A 23672-nucleotide genomic window follows, 5' to 3' on the forward strand; every position below is an offset into this window, starting at 1 on the left:
AAAGCCCGTCCTGCCCGAATGACTGGTCGCCCTGGTATGCATGCACACCTGTGGAGCCACCAGCCACACTGCCTTGGTATGGTCAAAATAATTTTATTTAGAAGTCGTCTTGTCATTGTAAAGGAGTTTCTGTTGACGAAAGGGAAGATGATTCTGTAAAGTGGTTTCAAGGCTACGGATTGTTGTAAAAAGTGCAGATGAAGGCTTGGCTGCTCAAAAACACAGAAAAGGACCCACATGTCTGAGTTCACATTTCAGCTGAAGCTGCTGCACAGTATCCTCACCCAGTCTTTTCTCTTTGTACCTGTCCCTCCCCATGAAATACCCTAATGAAACAATATGCCAAAACATGTTGTTTTAAATAATGCATTTTAAATATGTATTTTTTCAACTTCCATTTTCATGCCTAATATCTTTTCATCTTCCTGATCCATCCCTCCAACTCACAGCACACTAGTTAAATAAAGGTTACATTTAAAAAAAAACCTGCTGAGAGACCCCAGTGTGGTTGCATTTCTCGCCCAGCAGAATGCCAAGATGGACGCCCTGCTCCCTCCCACAGGCACCGAAGTGTTTCGCCGCTTCACCCTTGAATCGTTGGCGGAGATAGAGAGGTGGATGGCTGAGGAAGCAGAGGAGCAGGAGAGAAAAAAGGCCCTGAACATTGAGGTACATTAAACATTTTTGTCATTTTGCAGAACTTATCCAGATTACAGAGTGACTTTACAATCAGTGGATTTAAATAAGGTAATTAAAATGTCCATATATCACAGTCAAGCCATTGCAAGTAAAACTTGCTTTCAAAATAGCTGCTATCTGCAAAATCAGTGCTCGTAAGAAATGGTAAAGTGTTTGTAATTATGTTTTTTTAACCTTTCCGGAGGTGACAGAGGAGGACCTGTCAAAGCCAGCCGTCGACCTGGATGCCAGCAAGGCCCTGCCATTCATCTACTGAGACCCGCCACCTGAGCTGTTCAACACGCCTCTGGAGGAACTGGATCCATTCTACAAATCACACAAAGTGAGGACTGCAGCCCATGTCCCTTAGTGGCCTGAGGGCTGAGGGTTCACATAACCAGACATCATCACAAAGTTATTTCCTTTACAATAAGCTCAAATCAGAGGTGTATTTACACATTCCAAGTAATCTTATTATATTGTTATTATTCAGAGGGTAAATGCCCTCTGATTACAACAATTACAACAAACTCTATTTCGCTAATATCTTTGAGACAAACATCAATACATTCAATTAAAGTAAAGATAATATTGGACTTCAAATATTTCTTCACTAATCTTTACTTCTTGTTTTTCAGACCTTTATTGTCATCACCAAAGGGAATACAATCTTTAGGTTCAATGCTGAGCCTGCCTGCTATATTCTAACACCCTTCAGTATTCTCAGGAGAGGATCCATCAAAATTCTCATACATTCATATCCTTTCAATACAAATATCTCACTGATCTACATTATACATAAATATTACTTAGGATCCTGCTGAATGTTCAGAGTCCAATAAATGTGCTACGGTGTATTTGTGTGTATGTGTGTGTGTGTGTGTGTGTGTGTGTGTGTGTGTGTGTGTGTGTGTGTGTGTGTGTGTGTGTGTGTGTGTGTGTGTGCATGTGTGCATAGGTGTGGAGAATCAGAGCAGGTCGTTAGTCCGGTTCAGCAGTGATCAGCAGTCTGATGTCCTGTAGATTGAAACGGTCTCTGAGCCTGTTGTTATCGGACCTCATGATCCGATACCATGTGCCCGACAGTAAGGGAGTGAACAGCTCGAGGCTGGGGTGTGTGGGGTCCTTGATGATGCTGCTGGCCTTCCTCTTCACCATTTCGAGTAGATGTCCTGGATGGGTGGGGGCACTGAGCCATCTTCACTACTCACTGAAGGGCCTTGCAGTCATGGATGGAGCAATTCTTGTATCAGGCCGTGATGCAACCAGTCAGAATGCTCTCGATGGTGTAGCAGTAGTATATGAAGAGGACCCGGGTGGCATTGCAAATTTCTTCAGCCACCTTAGGAAGTAGAGACTCTGTTGCACCCTCTTGACAAGAATGGTAGGGTTGTTGGTCCATGTCATGTCTTTGGTGATGTGAACACTGAGGAGCAGAAAACTGCTGAAAACTACAGCAGTCCTGTTGATGTGGATCAGACATGTTCCCTCCTCTGATTCCTGAAGTCAATAATCAACTCTTTTGTTTGGCTGACTTTGAGAGAGAGGTTGTTGTCCTGGCACCGCAATGCCAGTTCACTTACCTCCTCCCTATATGCTGACTCGTCGTTGTTGGTTCAGGCTTACAACCTTGATGATGGAGTTGGTGTCGTGCAAAGCCACACAGCCGTGTGTGAACAGGAAGTACAGCAGAGGGCTGAGGACACACCCCTGGAGGGCCTCTTTGTTAAGAGTCAGTGTGGAGGAGGTGTTGTGCCAATCCTCACAGTCTGTGGTTGGCCCGTCAGGAAGTCCAGCATCCAGTGCAGAGAGTGGTATCCAGACGCAGAGTTCTGAGCTTGGTGTCAAGCTTGGAGGGAACAATAGTGTTGAATGCTGAACTGTAGTCAATGAACAACATCCTCACAAAGGTGTTCCTTTTGTTCAGATGTGTTACGGCCGTGTGAATAGCAATGGAAATGGCATCTTCTGTGGATCTGTTGGAGCAGTAGACAAATTGGAGTGGGTCCACTGTGCCTACATGCTGGCCTTGATGTGGGCCATGACCAGCCTCTCAAAGCACTTCTTGACAACTGGGGTGAGCGTGATGGAGCGATAGTCATTTGTGCATGTCATCTTCTTTTTCTTGGGCACTGGGACGATGGTAGTCTCTTTGAAGCAGGTGGGGACTACAGCCTGGGACAGGGACAGATTAATGATGTCAGAGAAGACACCCGTCAGCTGGTCAGCACACACTCTGAGGATGCGGTCAGGAATGCCATCTGTGTCAGAGTATTCACTCTTTTGAGAGTTTTCCTCACGTCAGGCTCAGAGAGCAAAGGCACCTGGTCTTCCGGAGCAGCTAGACTCTTCTTGGATGGATCGGTATTGTCTGTCTCGAAGCGAGCATAGAAGGTGTTAATGGGCACCACACTTCGGCTTCGGTGGGCACCACACTGCTGGATTTGATTTGTAGTCCGTGATAGTCTAGTCCTTGTCACATGCGTCACGAGTCTGAGTTGTCAAGCATCAATTCCATTTTGAGTCTGTATTGTCTATTTGCTTCCCTAATGGATTTGCGGAGCTCGTATCTTCTTGCCTTGTTCTTGTCGCAAGCCACCGAGTCATCTGGGTGTGTTCTGTTGACATTGAATGCTGCAGTACAGGCACTCAGCATGGTACGGATATCTCTGTTCATCCAGGGTTTTTGGTTTTGGTAAGTCCCTCTTGTTATTGTGGGTCCAAATATCATCAACACATTTCCAAATGAAGCCTGTGACTGATGAAGTACACTACCGATCAAAAGTTTGAACACCTACTCATTCAAGGATTTTTCTTTATTTTTTTACTATTTTCTACATTGTAGAATAATACTGAAGACATCAAAACTATTTGAGATTCTTCAAATAGCCACCCTTTGCCTTGATGACAGCTTTGCGCACTCTTGGCATTCTCTCAACCAGCTTCACCTGGAATGATTTTCCAACAGTCTTGAAGGAGTTCCCACATCTGCTGAGCACTTGTTGGCTGCTTTTCCAGTTTGGTTGAGGTCGGGGGATTGTGTAGGCCAGGCCATCTGATGCAGCACTCCGTCACTCTCCTTCTTGGTCAAATAGCCCTTACACAGCCTGGAGGTGTGTTGGTTGAGTGTCCTGTTGAAAAACAAATGACAGTCCCACAAAGCACAAACCAGATGGGATGCTATAACGCTACAGAATTTTGTGTTTGCCATGCTGGTTAAGTGTGCCTTGAATTCTAAATAAACCACAGACAGTGGCACCCCCACACCATCACACCTCATCCTCCATGCTTTACGGTGGGAAATACATATGCGGAGATCATTCATTCACCCATACCGCATCTCACAACAAAAACATCTCAAATTTTGACTCCAGATCAAAGGACAGATTTCCACCGGTCTAATGTCCATTGCGCGTGTTTCTAGGCCCAAGCAAGTCTCTTCTTATTGTTGGTGTCCTTTAGTAGTGGTTTCTTTACAGCAATTTGACCATGAAGGCCTGATTCACACAGTCTCCTCTGAACAGTTGATGTTGAGATGTGTCTCTCACGTGAAGTCTGTGAAGAATGTATTTGGGCTGCAATTTCTGTGGATGGTAACTCTAATGAACTTATCCTCTGCATCAGAGGTAACTCTGGGTCTTCCTTTCCTGTGGCGGTCCTCATGAGAGCCAGTTTCATCATAGCGCTTGATGGTTTTTGTGACTGCACTTGAAGAAACTTTCAAAGTTCTTTACATTTTCCGGATTGAGTGACATTCATATCTTAAAGTAATGATGGACTGTCATTTCGCTTTGCTTATTTGTGCTTTTCTTGCGATAAAATTGACTTTTACCAGATAGGGATATCTTCTGTAGACCTCCCTACTTGGTCACAACACAACTGATTGCTCAAACACATTAAGAAGGAAAGAAGTTCCTCAAATTAACTTTTAAGAAGGCACACCTGTTAATTGAAATGCATTCCAGGTGACTATCTCTTGAAGCTGGTTGAGAGAATGTCAAGAGTGTGCAAAGTTGTCATCAAGGCAAAGGGTGGCTATTTGAAGAATCTCAAGTATAAAATATATTTGTTTAACACTTTTTGGATACTACTTGATTCCATATGTGTTAATTAATAGTTTTGATCTCTTCACTCCCCACTGGGACAGTGATTAGGGTGTTAGTCATTGGCGCTGGTGGCTTGGGTTTGAGACCTGCTAGAGTAGTCACCCTACTCACACGTCCATAGCAATATATGTTAATGGCATTATTTGGCAACAGTTACAACACACCTAATTGATATAATTAAAATGAGTTTTAGCATCGGAAACTACTGTCAGGTAAACAGGAGCTCAAAATGTTTTCAATTTCCTTACACCATGAATTATTGATGAGGAAACATACTGTACCTCTCCCCTACTCGTATCAGAAGCTGCCGTTCGATGGGAAATAGTAGTGATTCTATAATGTGATTTTAATTAAAGATTTTTACAATCCAGTATGTTACCCATTAGCGACTACCAACTACTATATTCATATGAATTAAAGATATAAATAAAATAAAAAGTGTTATTAAAAAATGTACTCATTAAATTGGTCCATAGAATTAGATTTGAAAACCATTGTAATGCCATGTTATTTCCTTAATATGGGTACATTATTTAGCATGTTCATCATGTAAACAATCATGTCCAACTGTGTGTTCATGACGATGAGTGACCCTCTGGAGTAAAACTGTTGAGTAAGTTTCAAACCTACGTAGGAGATTATTAATGTTTTGTGAAAACTATATTGACTGCTTCAGGTTCCCATGTATTTTCAAGTCAGTATCTACATTTTGGGGTGGGGGCACTTTAAAAATATATGTAAATGTTCATATAAATATCAGCGATTTTTTGTAATTATTTAAAAGGTTGGTCATAACATTATTGAGAGTAATTATAACAACTACAAAGTTTCACCAAAAGCTATTTATAAAGCTTCTCTCTCTTATTTTTGCATTACAGATATGTTTTCACTGGTATCTATACCTTTGAGGCAACAATTAAAGTGTTGTCCAGAGGCTTCTGTGTTGGAGATTTCAGATCCATGGAACTGGCTGGATTTTATGGTGATCAGCATGGCGTGAGTATTTGGAGAGTGATTGCCGTCAGTCATCAGCGCAGAACCATTAGACACGGCAGGTGTTAGAGTGTGTGTGTATTTGTGTTTCTTTGTGTGTATGTGTGCATGAGTGAAGGAGTAAGGTCAAAGGTCAGGAAGGTCAAAGGACATCACCAATGGCTCTCTCTCTCTCTCTCTCTCTCTCGCTCTCTCCCTCCATTCACTCTCTCTCTAAACCCTCTGTCTACTACATCAAATACGACGATGACTTCCACGTCCACGACCTGGTCAAAACCACCTAGAATACAACTTTATTCGCTCAAAACCACCGAGAAAGGACTAGTCCCTAGATCCTCACACCTGTGCACTCACCTCACCTACAAATATTTGAGTTACCGTACATATAAGTGGGTTAAGGATCCTGCTATCAAAATATGAAACGGAGCTTGTTTCTATGGAGCCCAATGCGATCTAGTTTCTTTCAAATTTCTTTTTGTAAGTGTCACCCTTCTTCAAACATTGAAACTTTTTCTGGTGAGTCCCAGCCACATCATGACGTATACCACTTCATAACTAAATCTCCATATGGTCTTACTGGTCTAGTCACACTCCTGCCTTCTGCTGTCAGTTTGCAGATAACACTGCCATTTGGCTCTAGAAGTGGACAGTTACCCCGAGCTAAACATATCCTCCACTAAACCATATATTTTACAATAGCAACCCTCTGATCCTCTATGTTAGAATAACAACTTAGCCAATGGTATTGTATTAAATGTACATTTAAAGTCCATGAAACTGAACAGATTTTTGTCCAACTGACACATCAACTATCAACTTCTCTATTCTAATATGCTGGTTGTGTTGTCATGTTTTGTGCTCGGCAGGTGTCCGTTGACCTGGGCAACATGTCTGCCCTCAAGACGTTCTGTGTTCTCTGAGCCCTTAAAACAATCACTGTAATTCCTGGTCACATAAGAAGTTTGTTTACTGCACCACCTGCTTTTGAACATCTGCTTTGGGTCCTGTGTAGCTCAGTTGGTAAGTGTGTGGTGCTAGCAACTCTAGGGTTGATTTGGGTTGTATTCCCACACTGTTTTGTAAGTCACCTTGAAAAAGGCATCTGCTAAATTGCATCTATTATTATATCATAAGCACAATGCTCTGCAAGCTACACAATAAAAAAAAAAGAGTTACTAATGACACCATACAGACAACAAGGATATCAAGCACAATCACATTTTCTCGACGTTATGTTCATTCTTCGACAAATCGTTTTCAGGTCACCGATTATTTGAATTGTTTTTTTCTGGTTATTTTAAGGTCTGAAAACCATTGCTTTGATCCAGTCAGTGAAGAAGCTGGTTGATGTGATGATGCTAACAGTGTTCTGCCTGGCTGTGTTCGCTCTGGTCGGCCTTCAACTGTTCATGGGAAACCTGAAGCAGAAGTGTGTTTACTGGCCTCCTGTGTAATGGCGTTTAAACTCGACCAACATGGACAACATCACTATGGCCTTCAACAACACCAGTTGTTTTAATGACGATATGGGCTACAATAGCACAAACAGCAGCAACAGTACGTGGGACTTCAAGGCATACATCGACGATAAAGGTATTGACGGGTTTTTGATGGCACATTGATGTGTGGAAGGGGAGTTGATAATCGCCTCATGAACCATTATATTATGTTAAATGGAAATGTATCATGGCACTTACTGTATGATAGTTTTAAATAAGTATATATAAATCTGTACAAGTCTATATACGATGTGAGCAAATGAGGTGAGATAAAGGGAGGTAAAAGGCTAAAAAAGGCCATGGTGGCAAAGTAAATACAATATAGCAAGTAAAACACTGGAATGGTAGATTTGCAGTGGAAGAATGTGCAAAGTAGAAATAAAAATAATGGGGTTCAAAGGAGCAAAATAAATAAAGTATGTAAAATGAAGTATATCACAGTATGGCCTTAGAGATACGGACAAAAAATGAAATGCTGGGTCTCTGGAGGATACAAGGTCGTTACATCAGGTGCTTTGCCACAAGGGATAATCCTTTAACCTCCATGCATGCTATTTGTTCTTGAATGATTTCTGAAGCATCTATGTAGGCCTTATAAATGGCTTATGAAGGCCTTCATTAAGCCTTTATGAAAAGTTGTGATTAGTTTCAATTGGGACCCCAAAAGTATATCCCGTTTCCAACAACACGTTAAATAAGTATATATAAATCTGTATAAGTATTATACACATTTGAAAAAGAAATACAAAAAATGTATGCTTCAGTAAAACTATGGGCTATAATGACACAGAGTGTGGCAACAGCACATGGGAAAATGCATACATCAATGATTAAGGTAGTGACAGGCTTTTAATGGCACATTGATTCAGGGAATTGATAATGACTTACTGAACCGTTAACTATATGTTAGTTGGGATTTTGTCACAGTACTATTAAGTACAGTGCCTTTGGAAAGTATTCAGACCCTGTGATTTTTTCCCACATTTCATAATGTTACGTTACAGCCTTATTCAGCAATATACACACAATACCCAAAGATGAACTGAGCAAAGTACAGAGAGATCCTTGATGAAAACCTGCTCCAGAGTGCTCTGAATCCTAGACTGGGGCGAAGGTTCACCAACAGGACAACGTCCCTAAGCACACAGCCAAGACAACGCAGGAGTGGCTTCGGGACTAGTCTCTGAATGTCATTGAGTGGCCCACTTTCCTGCAGTCAGCATGCCAATTGCATGCTCCGTCAAAACCTGAGACATCTGTGACGTTGTGTTGTGTGACAAAACTGCACATTTTAGAGTGGCTTTTATTGTCCTCAGCACAAGGTGCACCTGTGTAATGATCATGCTGTCTAATCAGCTTCTTGATATGCCTGCCAGGTGGATGGATTATCTTGGCAAAGGAGTAAAACTCTCTAAAAGCAATGTAAACAAGTTTGTGCACAAAATCTGAGAGAAATAAGAGGTTTGTGCGTATGGACAATTTCTGGGATCTTTTATATTATCTTATGAAACATGGGACCAGCACTAAATGTTGGTCCCAGGCTTGTTTACGAGTTGCTGTGCTTTTTGTTGCCAACCTATTTTGCTATTTTCCAAGCTATTTTGCTACCTGACAACGTTTACGTTTTTTACTTTTTAATTACCGTTTATATTTTAGTTTTTTCCCTCAACTTTTTCACTCCGGACGCTTTATCTGGACACGATTCGTCAGGACCTCCAACAGCCGAAGCTAAGTAGTAACATTAACATGATGCCTTCTACTTGCAGTCGCTGTACTCGCCTTACGGTGAGGATAACTGTGCTACAAGCCCAGCTTCAGACGCAATCGTTAGGCAAGTGTAATTTCAGTGTAGGAAAGGATGAAACAGCGTCTGTGCCACCAGTAAGTACAGATGGTAGTATAAATCCCCTGGCACAGTCCCCGCAGCCGGACAACTTTCTCACCGTTTCTAGGAGGAAATGCCTTAGGAATACTCAACCGGTGTCGCTCATTCAGCCGACATAAACTTTCAACCGGTTTTCCCCATTAAGCAGCGAGTCGGAGTCAGAGGCCGAGCCTTATCTGGTCTCTACTCATCCCGTTACAGGGTCTGAGACGCCGAAGCTTCCCACCATTAGCTCTGACAAATTGAAAACTCTAGTCATTGGCGACTCCATTACCCACAGTATTAGACTTAAAATGAATCATCCAGCGATCTGACACTGTTTACCAGGGGGCAGGGCTACCGACGTTAAGGCTAATCTGAAGATTGTGCTGGCTAATGCTAAAACTGGCGAGTGTTGAGAGTATAGAGATATTGTTATCCACGTCGGCACCAACGATGTTGTTGCAACAAATCAAATCAAATCAAATCAAATTTTATTTGTCACATACACATGGTTAGCAGATGTTAATGCGAGTGTAGCGAAATGCTTGTGCTTCTAGTTCCAACAATGCAGTAATAACAAACAAGTAATCTAACTAACAATTCCAAAAACTACTGTCTTATACACAGTGTAAGGGGATAAAGAATATGTACATAAGGATATAGGAATGAGTGATGGTACAGAGCAGCATAGGCAAGATACAGTAGATGATATCGAGTACAGTATATACATATGAGATGAGTATGTAAACCAAGTGGCATAGTTAAAGTGGCTAGTGATACATGTATTACATAAGGATGCAGTCGATGATATAGAGTACAGTATCTACGTATGCATATGAGATGAATAATGTAGGGTAAGTAACATTATATAAGGTAGCATTGTTTAATGTGGCTAGTCATATATTTACATAATTTCCCATCAATTCCCATTATTAAACGTCTACGTCTGTGATTATCATCGAAGAGAATTCTCTTGGTAGATAATGCGGTCTACATTTGATTGTGAGGAATTCTAAATTAGGTGAACAGAAGGATTTGAGTTCCTGTATGTTTCTTTCATCACACCATGTCACGTTGGCCATAAGGCATACGCCCCCGCCCCTCTTCTTACCAGAAAGATGCTTGTTTCTGTCGGCGCGATGCGTGGAGAAACCCGCTGGCTGCACCGCTTCGGATAGCGTCTCTCCAGTGAGCCATGTTTCCGTGAAGCAGAGAACGTTACAGTCTCTGATGTCCCTCTGAATGCTACCCTTGCTCAGATTTCATCTTCCTTGTTGTTAAGAGACTGGACATTGGCAAGAAGAATGCTAGGGAGTGGTGCACGGTGTGCCCGTCTCCGGAGTCTGACCAGAAGACCGCTTCGTTTCCCTCTTTTTCTGAGTCGTTTTTTTGGGTCGCTGCATGTAATCCACTCCGTTGTCCTGGTTGTAAGGCAGAACACAGGATCCGCGTCGCGAAAAACATATTCTTGGTCGTACTGATGGTGAGTTGACGCTGATCTTATATTCAGTAGTTCTTCTCGACTGTATGTAATGAAACCTAAGATGACCTGGGGTACTAGTGTAAGAAATAACACGTAAAAAAACAAAAACTGCATAGTTTCCTAGGAACGCGAAGCGAGGCGGCCATCTCTGTCGGCGCCGGAAGTAAACGTAGCTTCTGCGTGTAAATCAGCTAGAAAGATGTGTCGGCATCGAGTAATTGTCTCTGGCCCCCTCCCAGTTAGGGGGAGTAATGAGCTCTACAGCAGAGTCTCACAACTCAATCGCTGGTTGAAAACTGTTTTGTGCCCCTCCCAAAAGATAGAATTTGTAGATAATTGGCCCTCTTTCTGGGACTCGCCCACAAACAGGACCAAGCCTGACCTGCTGAGGAGTCACGGACTCCATCCTAGCTGGAGGGGTGCTCTCATCTTATCTACCAACATAGACAGGGCTCTAACTCCTCTAGCTCCACAATGAAATAGGGTGCAGGCCAGGCAGCAGGCTGTTAGCCAGCCTGCCAGCATAGTTGAGTCTGCCACTAGCACAGTCAGTGTAGTCAGCTCAGCTATCACCATTGAGTCCATGTCTGTGCCTCAACCTAGGTTGGGCAAAACTAAACATGGCGGTGTTCGCCTTAGCAATCTCACTAGGATAAAGACCACCTCCATTCCTGTCATTATTGAAAGAGATCATGATACCTCACATCTCAAAATAGGGCTACTTAATGTTAGATCCCTTACTTCAAAGGCAATTATAGTCAATGAACTAATCACTGATCATAATCTTGATGTGATTGGCCTGACTGAAACATGGCTCAAGCCTGATTAATTTACTGTGTTAAATGAGGCCTCACCTCCTGGCTACACTAGCTAACATTTAACATTTATGATAGCAAATTTCAATTTACCCCCAAAAAATGACTTTTCCGTCTTTTGAGCTTTTAGTCATGAAATCTATGCAGCCTACTCAATCACTTTTTATAGCTACTGTTTACAGGCCTCCTGGGCCGTATACAGCGTTCCTCATTGAGTTCCCTGAATTCCTATCGGACCTTGTAGTCATAGCAGATAATATTCTAATCTTTGGTGACTTTAATATTCACATGGAAAAGTCCACAGACACACTCCAAAAGGCTTTCGGAGCCATCATCGACTGAGTGGGTTTTGTCCAACATGTCTCTGGACCCACTCACTGTCACAGTCATACTCTGGACCTAGTTTTGTCCCATGGAATAAATGTTGTGGATCTTAATGTTTTTCCTCATAATCCTGGAATATCGAACCACCATTTTATTATGTTTGCAATTGCAACAAATAATCTGCTCAGACCCCAACCAAGGAACATCAAAAGTCATGCTATAAATTCACAGGCAACACAAAGATTCCTTGATGTCCTTCCAGATTCCCTCTGTCTACCCAAGGACGCCGAGGACAAAAATAAATTAACCACCTAACTGAGGAACCTTGCGCAATACCCTAGATGCAGTTGCACCCCTAAAAACTAAAAACAGTTCTCATAAGAAACTAGCTCCCTGGTACACAGAAAATACCCGAGCTCTGAAGCAAGCTTCCAGAAAATTGGAACGGAAATGCCGCCACACCAAACTGGAAGTCTTCCGACTAGCTTGGAAAGACAGTACCGTGCAGTACCGAAGAGCCCTTACTGCTGCTCGATCATCCTATTTTTCTAACTTAATTGAGGAAAATAAGAACAATCCGAAATTCCTTTTGATACTGTCACAAAGCTAACTAAAAAGCAGCGTTCCCCAAGAGAGGATGGCTTTCACTTTAGCAGTGATAAATTCATGAACTTCTTTGAGGAAAAGATTATGATTATTAGAAAGCAAATTACGGACTCCTCTTTAACCCTCCCGTGGTCCTGGTACTGTGTCTAGTCCCCGCGTCCTCCGGGTCACCCTGTCCCGTCCTGGCTAAAGGCCCAATGTGCGCAAGTGTGACAGTAGGTGTGTGAACAGCCTTTGCAGATGTATTTCTTACACCTGCAGCACACCGTGTGTGTCTTTGAGTCCTTCTTGGGTGGGCAGAGCTGACACCTCTTCCTCTTACTTGCCCCGGTGGTGGCCGGGCAACGAGCGGGGCAGCGGCCATGCCAGCGGCGGGGCCCTGGCGCTGTTGATCAGGAGGCGCCGCCGTAGCACTCTGTAGGACTTTGACAAGGGCTGACGCCGCTTCGGTGCGGGGCAGATGCTGCCTTCTTTGGATCAGCGGCTTCACGAGTGCCTTTCCCAGCTGCTCGAGGAACACCCTGCGCTTGTTCCGCTTGCCAGGCATCCAGTCAGGCTTGATCTCTCGCCATATGACAAAGGCGTTGTAGGAGGACACGTCGAGGATGTTGTGGAAGACGACCAGGGGCCAGCGGGCAGTCATCCGTCTGCAGCTGTAGGTGCCCACCACCTTGTCTAGGTTGTCCACGCCGCCCTTGTTGCAGTTGTAGTCTAGGATGAGGGCCGGCTTCTTGTCGCGACGATCGCTGATGTGGCCCTCTGTGTGCAGCGTGCTCAAGAGTAGCACGTTCTTGTTTCTCTTTGCCAGGTAGGACACCAGAGTGGCGGTGGGCGTGAAGGCGAACCTGGAGGACAGGACCTGTCTGCCCCTGGACTCGAGCAGCGCGGGCGGGAGCTCGGCCTTGTTCCTTCTCACCGTGCCCACCATGGTGAGGTTCCTCTCGAGGAGCCGCTGGCCCAGGTCGCAGGAGGTGAAGAAGTTGTCGCAGGTGACGTTGCGACCGCTCAGGCCCGTTGTCAGATCGAGGACGACGCGCATCCCCTGGTTCTTCTCGGGGCCTCCGCCGGCCGCCTTGCCGGTGTACACTTGCATCTTCCAAGCGTAGCTGGACTTGGCGTCGCAGGCCACCCACGACTTGATGCCGTATTTGGCCGGCTTGCTGGGGATGTACTGACGGAAGGGACAGCGGCCTTTTTGGAAAGGGGACAAGACATTAGTGTGGTTACCGTGTGCAACGGGGTAGACAAAAGGGCCAACCGTTGTGTCACACACGCTCTGTATAGACATGTAAGCACACGCGCACGCACGCGCACAAGCGCAAGCACAGTACCTCTGAACGGGACCAGTTGCTCGTCCACCGTCACGTCGGGCCCCGGGTTGTAGAGGGCCGGCAGCCGCGCCTCCCACAGGTCCCAGACCTCCCGTATGGCTGCGAGTTTGTCCGTGGCGAGTCTGGTGGGTCTCGACTGGCGGTCGTCGAATCGCAGCAGCCTCGAGTACCTGTGAAAGACCTTGAGCGACATGGTGGCTCGGAACACGGTCCTGCCGCTCTCGGTGTCCCACAGGCTTGCCGCGGCCTCGCCCGGGACCTGTAGACGCCCGCTAGGATCAGCAGCCCTAGGTAGGCGCGCAGGTCCGTGGCGTCCATGGGTCGCCAGCCGTCGCCGTATTTTCTGGCCCCGTGCAGGTTCGTCATTTCCACAATTATCCTTTCTATCGCCGGCGTGACAAACAGGTGGAAGGCGGACGCGATGTCGCGGGCCTGTGTCGCGGCATAGGCCGTGGGGCCCGGAGCCTGGTCCGGCCCGGCGCGGCAGATCGCCAGGGGCCCGCGGTGGCGGCCGTAGGCCACGGGGACCACTCGATTTTGCCGTTCTTCGACAGCAACGGCGGCTCCCGTCGGTCCGGGGCCGAGGAGATCTCTTCCTCATCGCGGTCCTCGGGCGGCTCTTCCTCGGGCTGCTCTTCCTCAGAAGAGGGAGAAGAGGCATCGTCGACCTCGCGGCGCTCGGGGTTGTATTCCTCTCCGTCTTCGTCTTCCGAAACCTCTTCCTCTTCCTCCTCCTGGCAATCCGAGTAGTCTTCTTGGTCCACGCTGGACAAGATCTGTTCTAGAACCTGCGCGGCCGTAAAACGTGCGGCCATGGCCGATTGGTGGAGCCGAGCAGGTCCGCTGAGCTGCGGGGAAGAGCGCACTTGGCACGGGTGGGGCGCCGGTCACTTTGTGGGTGTGTGGGTGTGTGGGTGTGTGCGGGTTGGTGTGGGTGGGCGCCAATGACAATATTAGTATCCTCTCTATTACGTAGGGCCGGCCGGACGGCTTACGCGGGATACCGAGACCCGAAAATGCTCGAGGCTCGCTTGCGCGCACCTGTGTAGCCCTGTGCAGTCGACCCAACCCCCAGCCGAGCAACAAGAACACTCGGCTGCTCTCTAGCACACAGCGGAGCACAGGTCCGGACCTGTGCAGCGGCCGGCTGGCTCTGCGCTCTGACCCACGAGAGCAGAGCGCAGAGCCCAGAGCGCAGAGCGCAGAGCGGTGAGCCCAGAGCACAGCCTCGCCACACTCGCAGACCCTCTACTACGCTCGACGGCACACGCCTCGCCAGTGGCTGGCAGGGTCGCTCTGACCCGAGAGCGCAGAGCACAGAGGATAGAGCACAGAGCACAGAGCGCAGAGCGGGGAGCCCAGAGCACAGCCTCGCCACACTCGCAGACTCTCTACTACGCTCAGAGGCACACGCCTCGCCAGTGGCTGGCACGGTCGCTCTGACTCGGGAGAGCAAAGCGCAGAGCCCTGGAAACACAGGGCCTGGGTCGCTCTGACCCGTGAGCCCAGAGCGCAACTACAACACTCGGCTGCTCTCTAGCACACAGCGGAGCACAGGTCCGGACCTGTGCAGCGGCTGGCTGGGTCGCTCTGACCCGAGAGCGCAGAGCGGCGAGGACAGAGCACATGGCGCAGAGCGGGGAGCCGGGCACAACCTCGCCACACTCGCAGACACTCGCAGACACTCTACTACGCTCAGAGGCACACGCCTCGCCAGTGGCTGGCATGGTCGCTCTGACCCGCCAGCTCAGAGCGAGAGCCCTGGAAACACAGGGCCTGGGTCGCTCTGACCCGCGAGCGCAGAGCGCAGAAAGGGGAGCCCTCCACACACAGGACCTGGGTCACACTGACCCCAGGACCACGGCAGGGTTAAATCTGCGTATTCCTTCAAAGCTCAGTTGTCCTGAGTCTGCACAACTCTGCCAGGACCTAGGATCAAGAGAGACGCTCAAGTGTTTTAGTACTATATCTCTTGACACAATGATGAAAATAATCATGGCCTCTAAACCTTCAAGCTGCATACTGGACCCTATTCCAACTAAACTACTGAAAGAGCTGCTTCCTGTGCTTGGCCCTCCTATGTTGAACATAATAAACGGCTCTTTATCCACCGGATGTGTACCAAACTCACTAAAAGTGGCAGTAATAAAGCCTCTCTTGAAAAAGCCCAACCTTGACCCAGAAAATATAAAAACTATCGGCCTATATCGAATCTTCCATTCCTCTCAATAATTTTAGAAAAGGCTGTTGCGCAGCAACTTACTGCCTTCCTGAAGAAAAACAATGTATACGAAATGCTTCAGTCTGGTTTTAGACCCCATCATAGCACTGAGACTGTACTTATGAAGGTGGTAAATTACATTTTAATGTCATCAGACCGAGGGTCTGCATCTGTCCTCATGCTCCTAGACCTTAGTGCTGCTTTTGATACCATCGATCACCACATTCTTTTGGAGAGATTGGAAACCCAAATTGGTCTACACGGACAAGTTCTGGCCTGGTTTAGATCTTATCTGTCGGAAAGATATCAGTTTGTCTCTGTAAATGGTTTGTCCTCTGACAAATCAACTGTAAATTCCGGTGTTCCTCAAGGTTCCGTTTTAGGACCACTATTGTTTTCACTATATATTTTACCTCTTGGGGATGTCATTCGAAAACATAATGTTAACTTTCACTGCTATGCGGATGGCACACAGCCGTACATTTCAATGAAACATGGTGAAGCCACAAAAGTGCCCTTGCTTGAAGCATGTGGTTCAGACATAAGGAAGTGGATGGCTGCAAACTTTCTGCTTTTAAATTCGGACAAAACAGAGATGCTTGTTCTAGGTCCCAAGAAACAAAGAGATCTTCTGTTGAATCTGACAATTAATCTTAATGGTTGTACAGCCGTCTCAAATAAAACTGTGAAGGACCTCGGCATTACGCCTGTCCCTGATCTCTCTTTTGAAGAACATATCAAGACCATTTCAAAGACAGCTTTTTTCCATCTACGTAACATTGCAAAAATCAGAAACTTTCTGTCCAAAAATGATGCAGAAAAATTAATCCATGCTTTTGTCACTTCTAGGTTAGACTACTGCAATGCTCTACTTTCCGGCTACCCTGATAAAGCACTAAATTAAACTTCAGTTAGTGCTAAATACGGCTGCTAGAATCCTGACTAGCCTCCCTACACTGGGTTCCTGTCAAAGCAAGGGCTGATTTCAAGGTTTTACTGCTAACCTACAAAGCATTACATGGGCTTGCTCCTACCTATCTCTCTGATTTGGTCCTGCCGTACATACCTACACGTACGCTACGGTCACAAGCCGCAGGCCTCCTAATTGTCCCTAGAATTTCTAAGCAAACAGCTGGAGGCAGGGCTTTCTCCTATAGAGGTCCTTTTTATGGAACGGTCTGCCTACCCATGTCAAAGACGCAAACTCGGTCTCAACCTTTAAGTCTTTACTGAAGACTCATCTCTTCAGTGGGTCATATGATTGAGTGCAGTCTGACCCAGGAGTGGGAAGGTGAACGGAAAGGCTCTGGAGCAACGAACCGCCCTTGCTGTCTCTGCCTGGCCCGTTCCCCTCTTTCCACTGGGATTCTCTGCCTCTAACCCTATTACAGGGGCTGAGTCACTGGCTTACTGGGGCTCTCTCATGCCGTCCCTGGAAGGGGTGCGTCACCTGAGTGGGTTGATTCACTGATGTGGTCATCCTGTCTGGGTTGGTGCCCCCCTTGGGTTGTGCCATGGCGGAGATCTTTGTGGGCTATACTCAGCCTTGTCTCAGGATGGTAAGTTGGTGGTTGAAGATATCCCTCTAATGGTGTGGGGGCTGTGCTTTGGCAAAGTGGGTGGGGTTATATCCTTCCTGTTTGGCCCTGTCCGGAGGTGTCCTCGGATGGGGCCACAGTGTCTCCTGACCCCTCCTGTCTCAGCCTCCAGTATTTATGCTGCAGTTTTTTGTGTCGGGGGCTAGGGTCAGTTTGTTATATCTGGAGTACTTCTCCTGTCCTATTCAGTGTCCTGTATGTATTTAAGTGTGCTTTCTATAATTCTCCCTTTCTCTCTTTCTTTCTCTCTCTCGGAGGACCTGAGCCCTAGGACCATGGCCCAGGACTACCTGACATGATGACTCCTTGCTGTCCCCAGTCCACCTGGCCATGCTGCTCTTCCAGTTTCAACTGTACTGCCTTATTATCATTCGACCATGCTAGTCATTTATGAACATTTGAACATCTTGGCCATGTTCTGTTATAATCTCCACCCGGCACAGCCAGAAGAGGACTGGCCACCCCACATAGCCTGGTTCCTCTCTAGGTTTCTTCCTAGGTTTTGGCCTTTCTAGGGAGTTTTTCCTAGCCACCGTGCTTCTACACCTGCATTGCTTGCTGTTTGGGGTTTTAGGCTGGGTTTCTGTACAGCACTTTGAGATATCAGCTGATGTACGAAGGGCTATATAAATACATTTGATTTGATTTGATTTGATGTTGCATTTATATTTTTGTTCAGTAAATAGTTTACATGTGATAAAGCCACACAGAGGGCCATAGATAATTCCAGACATCTGTGATAATCTGAAGTACCCAAAAAGATCACTAGATATCATGTGATAAAAAAATAAATACATTTGAAACTAGGTTAGAAAAAATGTTGGTCGTTTACTGGTAAACTTTAAAAGTGAACAGTAATATGCCCTCCCTTTGCAACCCTATGCAATATTAACATCACATTAGGCAGTGATACTAACTCTACAAACCTAATTATTGGCCAGTTTTCTGGACAGAGCTCAATGAAAAATCAAGTTTCTGGGAAACAAGCCCTATGTAGCCTAATAATGTCTCTGATTGCTTTTGGGGGCAGATGCGTGTTTTCAAGCTGGCCAAATCCTGGCCCACACTCAACACACTCAAGATCATTGGTAATTCAGTGGGCGCACTGGGTAACCTCACCCTGGTTCTGGCCATCATCGTCTTCATCTTCGCCGTGGTGGGCATGCAGCTCTTCGGCAAGAGCAACAAAGAGTGTGTCTGCAAGATCTCCTTGGACTGCGAGCTGCCCCGCTGGCACATGCATGACTTCTTTCACACTTTTCTCATCATCTTCCGGGTGCTGTGCGGAGAGTGGATCAAGACCATGTGGGAATGCATGGAGGTGGCCGGACAGGGCATGTGTTTTGTTGTCTTCATGATGGTCATGGTCATCGGTAACCTAGTGGTGAGTGATGCATTGAACCATGGGATGTGGGCACTGGAGGGTGGGCATTGAACTATTTTGGTGTTTAGTTCATTCATGGATTTCTCAAAGTGTGTAATATACATACAATGAGAGATCGGGGAGAGTGTTCGGTGGAGCGCTCCATGCGTACAGTGCACATACCACAGATGCAGCGCTTATGTTGCTGTTAGATATTGAGTAGATTATGCCAGCTCCATTCCTTTGATGGATACCAGGCGGTACTTCACTATAAACGAAACTGGTTGTGTTTCCTCTTTGGTTATTCATAGGACGAAGAGAGGAAATAGCTATGTCAGTTGAGGTAGCGAAAGCCTCACAACAAACGATGTGCCAAAGACTAACAGGGCTTTCTGTCTGAACTCCCGGGAGAATCCCATAGACTAACAGGGGCATCGAATAGGATACACACCATTCACTCAATGAAGAGTAGGGTATTAATAGCTCCATGATATTCACCAGCAGTTCTGATCTTGGGGTGTTTGGGGATCCACTGGGGCAGGTGGCATAGAGAAAATAGCAGAGAGTTTACAGGAATCATGGAGGGGGCATCGTTAAGTCTACTGGTGATGTAACAGGCATTTGAGGTCAGTCCAATACCACTGTTAGATACTATTAAGAGGTATAATTACACGGTCACTGTCTAACTGACCTCTGGAAAACGTTTTAGAAAACTTTTGACAATATTAACCAGAAAATCATTTGGTAAATAATAATTTCACTACCCTTGGTTCAAGAGCACGGGGGACAATAATAACAAATACTGTGTGCTAAAAATCTAGTTGTTCAAACTATCCATCCAGGTGTTGAACCTCTTCTTGGCCTTGTTGCTGAGCTCATTCAGCGGTGACAACCTGGCGGCTCCAGAGGAGGGCGGGGAGATGAACAACCTGCAGATCGCCACCAGCAGGATCACCAGAGGAATCGACTGGGCCAAGGCCTACGTCATCCAGTAGTTCTGCATTATCATAGGGAAGCAGCCTAAGGAGGATGGAGACGGGGCTGACGGTAATGGGGGTAGTAATGTGGATGTGGACGGCCTCCCAAAGAGCAGCTTGGCTTTGATAAATATAAACTCCAATGACAACCCAAAGGCTGATTTGGAGCTCACAATGCTTGACGTTTGGATAGACGATGTTAACCCAAGTGGATTTCTTACAAATGACCATTTGACCCTGGATGTACCTGTTGCCAAAATGGAGTCGGATGATGATGAGGATGACAGCTCTGATGAGGAAGAAGGAGAAGGTGCAAATGGAGATGCTAAAGAGGATACTGAGGTAAGACCTTTGCATTATTGATGAGTACAACATGACACAGACATCTGTTCCCACTGGGCACACACTGGTTGAATCAACATGTTTAATTGATATTTGTGCACAGTGGGTTATATTTTGAGCGTTCATTACAAGCAATATAGAGAGTTATCAAGACTAAGGCTTCATACTGACAAGAGAAATAACCAATAAACAAGCACATGCACATCATATATTGTTATCAATTGCCAATTTTATTAGTACTAGTATTATTCTATTCAGTATCAGTATTATTGTAAAACTGATAAGATAAAGAACATTTTCCTTTTGGTACGTTTTATGAGGTCTTTGGTTTCTTATAGTCATGGCCAAATCACTTAAGCAAACTACAGTATTTTTGTTCTGCGGTGACAATCAAAACAATTCTGTCTGCTGCTGACATGCAGGGTAGACTACCCACATATAAAATCTTACAGTTTACTATATAATACTACAGAACTTACTATAGAACGATGTAGTAATATGTATTATACTGTTGAATACTGTACTACACACTGTAGTATCCCTCGATCATGTGTAGTACTTACTATAGAATGTTGTAGCACTGTATATTGTAGAATACGATAGTAAATACTATAATATTATCCACCACAAAATACTATAGTAAATAGTGATGCACTGATATGACATTTTTGGTCGATAACGAAATCCAATATTTTCCTTGCCAAAAAACCCCGATTACGATAACCGATATTTAACATTTTTGCGGCCTTTTAAGCATTCTAGTACAGTGAAATAGTTAACACATACACATGGACACAGCGGTATAAGGCACTGCATCTCAGTGCAAGAGGTGTCACTACAGTCCCTGGTTCGAATCCAGGCTGTTTCACATTCGGCTGTGATTGGGAGTCCCATAGAGCGGCGCACAATTGGCCCAGTGTCGTTCGGCTGTCATTGTAAATAGGAATTTGTTTTTAACTGACTTGCCTAGTTAAATAAAGGTGACACACACACACACGCACGCACTCACGCACGCACAAACACACACACACACACAACACACACACACACACACACACACACACTCACACACAAAGACCCAAACGTCATTTCATAGTATGTATGCCGTGTGCCCATGACAGAGAACGGTTGACTGTCAAGGGCAATGAATTCCATTATCTTAGCTTTAATGGATTTCGCCTTTGAGTTGTCTTGCTTGTTGACTGCTCGATCCGCACATCAGACATTGTGTGGGCTAGGTTAGGGATGCTGTGTTGCACACGTAGCGCCAAATATTATGTGCCGTTATTACGTCATGTATCTACGTTATATAGGAATGCATGGTAGCTTTGAGATAGGTTTTTAACATCGCCGTTAATCTAGACAACGGCCGATACCGATGTTGGCATTTTTAGCTACTATCGTCTGATTCCCATATGCTACAGAGAGAACATCCATCTATCTCTGATCGTCTGGTTGCAAAGAGAGGAGAGACCATGTGACTGTAAGACGGAGCATGGGAAAGAAGACCAGCGCAGCATGTTTAGCAAACCTGACACACACACAGCTACCTGCATACTCACAAACACCCCTAAAGGAAACACTTCACACCACTCATACTCATACTCGTACAAATCAAAATCTGTGAAAGCTAAATATATTTATGCTGTGTATACAGTACCAGTCAAACGTTTGGACACCTACTCATTCCAGGGATTTTCTTTATTTTCACTTTTTCTACATTGTAGAATAGTAGTGAAGATATCCAAACTATGAAATAACACATATGGTAGTAACCAAAAAATTCTTAAACAAATCCAAATATATTTGAGATTTGAGATTATTCATAGTAGATTTGATGACATCTTTGCACACTTTTGGCATTCTCTCAACCAGCTTCATGAGGTAGTCACCTGGGGCGGCAGGGTTGGACTAGTAACCGAAAGATTGAAAGTTCATATCCCCGAGCTGACAAGGTACAAAAATGTTGTTCTGCCCCTGAACAGGCAGTTAACCCATTGTCCCTAGGCCGTCATTGAAAATAAGAATTTGTTCTTAACTGACTTGCCTAGTAAAATAAAGGTTAAAAAAATGCATTTCAATTAACAGGCGTGCCTTGTTTAAAGATAATTTGTGGAATTTCCTAACTTCTTAATGCGTTTAAACCAATCAGTTGTGTTTTGACAAGATAGCGGTGGTATACAGTAGAGAGCCCTATTTGGTAAAATACCAAGTCCATATTATGACAAGAGCAGCTCAAATCAAATCAAATGTTATTGTTCACATACACATGGTTAGCAGATGTTAATGCGAGTGTAGCTTAATGCTTGTGCTTCTGGTTCCGACAGTGCAGTAATATCTAACAAGTAATCTAACAATTAGCACCTGTACTGACCTCGCCTTCAAGATGGTGGCGGTGTGAACAGGCAGGGGCTCGGGTGGTTGTTGTCTTTCATTATCTTTTTTGCCTGCCTCTGACATTGGATGCTGTAGGTGTCATGGAGGGCAGGACGTTTGCCCCGGTGATGCGTTGTGCAGACCGCACCACCCTCTGGAGAGCCTTGCAGTTGAGGGCGGAGCAGTTGCCATACCAGGCTGTGATACAGCCCGACAGGATGCTCTCGATTGTGGATCTGTAAAAGTTAGTCATGTTTTTGGGTGACAAGCCAAATTTCTACAGCCTCCTGAGATTGAAGAGGCACTGTTGCGCCTTCTTCACCACACTGTCTGTATGGGTGGACCATTTCAGTTTGTTATTGATGTTAACGCCAAGGAACTTAGAACTTTCCACTTTCTCCACTGCTGTCCCTTCACTGTAGATAGTGGTGTGCTCTCTCTGCTGTTTTCCTGAAGTCCACGTTCATTCTCCTTTGTTTTGTTGACGTTGAGTGAGAGGTTGTTTTGAGGACACAACACTCTGGGTGCCCTCACCTCTTCCCTGTAGGCTGTCTTGTCGTTGGTAATCAAGCCCACTACTGTTGTGTCATCTGCAAACTTGATGATTGAGTTGGAGGCGTGCATGGCCACGCAGTCGTGGGTGAACAGGGAGTACAGGAGGGTGCTGAGCACCCACCCTTGTGGGGCCCCAGTGTTAAGGCTCAGTGAGGGGGAGATGTTGTTTCCTACCTGGGGACAGTCCGACAGGAAGTCCAGGAACCAATTGCACAGGGTGGGGTTGATGCCCAGGGCCCCCGCTTGATGATGAGCTTGGAGGGTACTGTGGTGATATGCAACATTTCAGGGAAGTTAGGAACAAATATACACAGGCAGTTAGAAAAGCTAAGGCTAGCTTTTTCAAACAGAATTTGCATTCTGTAGTACTAACTCCAAAAATTCTGGTAAACTGTAAAGTCCATGGAGAATAAGAACTCCTCCTCCCAGCTGCCCACTGCTCTGAGGCTAGGAAACACTGTTAACACCAATAAATCCACTATAATTGAGAATTTCAATAAGTATTTCTCTATGGCTGGCCATGCTTTCCACCTGGCTA

The 23672-nt window shown here is 45.5% G+C and overlaps 1 pseudogene; it reads left to right on the plus strand.

Moving 5' to 3' along the window:
* Window positions 1-537: 537 nt before the first annotated feature.
* Window positions 538-23672, plus strand: part of LOC121844005 — a 29135-nt pseudogene continuing 6000 nt past the window's right edge.

This window comes from Oncorhynchus tshawytscha, unplaced genomic scaffold (assembly GCF_018296145.1).
Source record: "Oncorhynchus tshawytscha isolate Ot180627B unplaced genomic scaffold, Otsh_v2.0 Un_contig_9047_pilon_pilon, whole genome shotgun sequence".
Taxonomy (NCBI): Eukaryota; Metazoa; Chordata; class Actinopteri; order Salmoniformes; family Salmonidae; genus Oncorhynchus; species Oncorhynchus tshawytscha.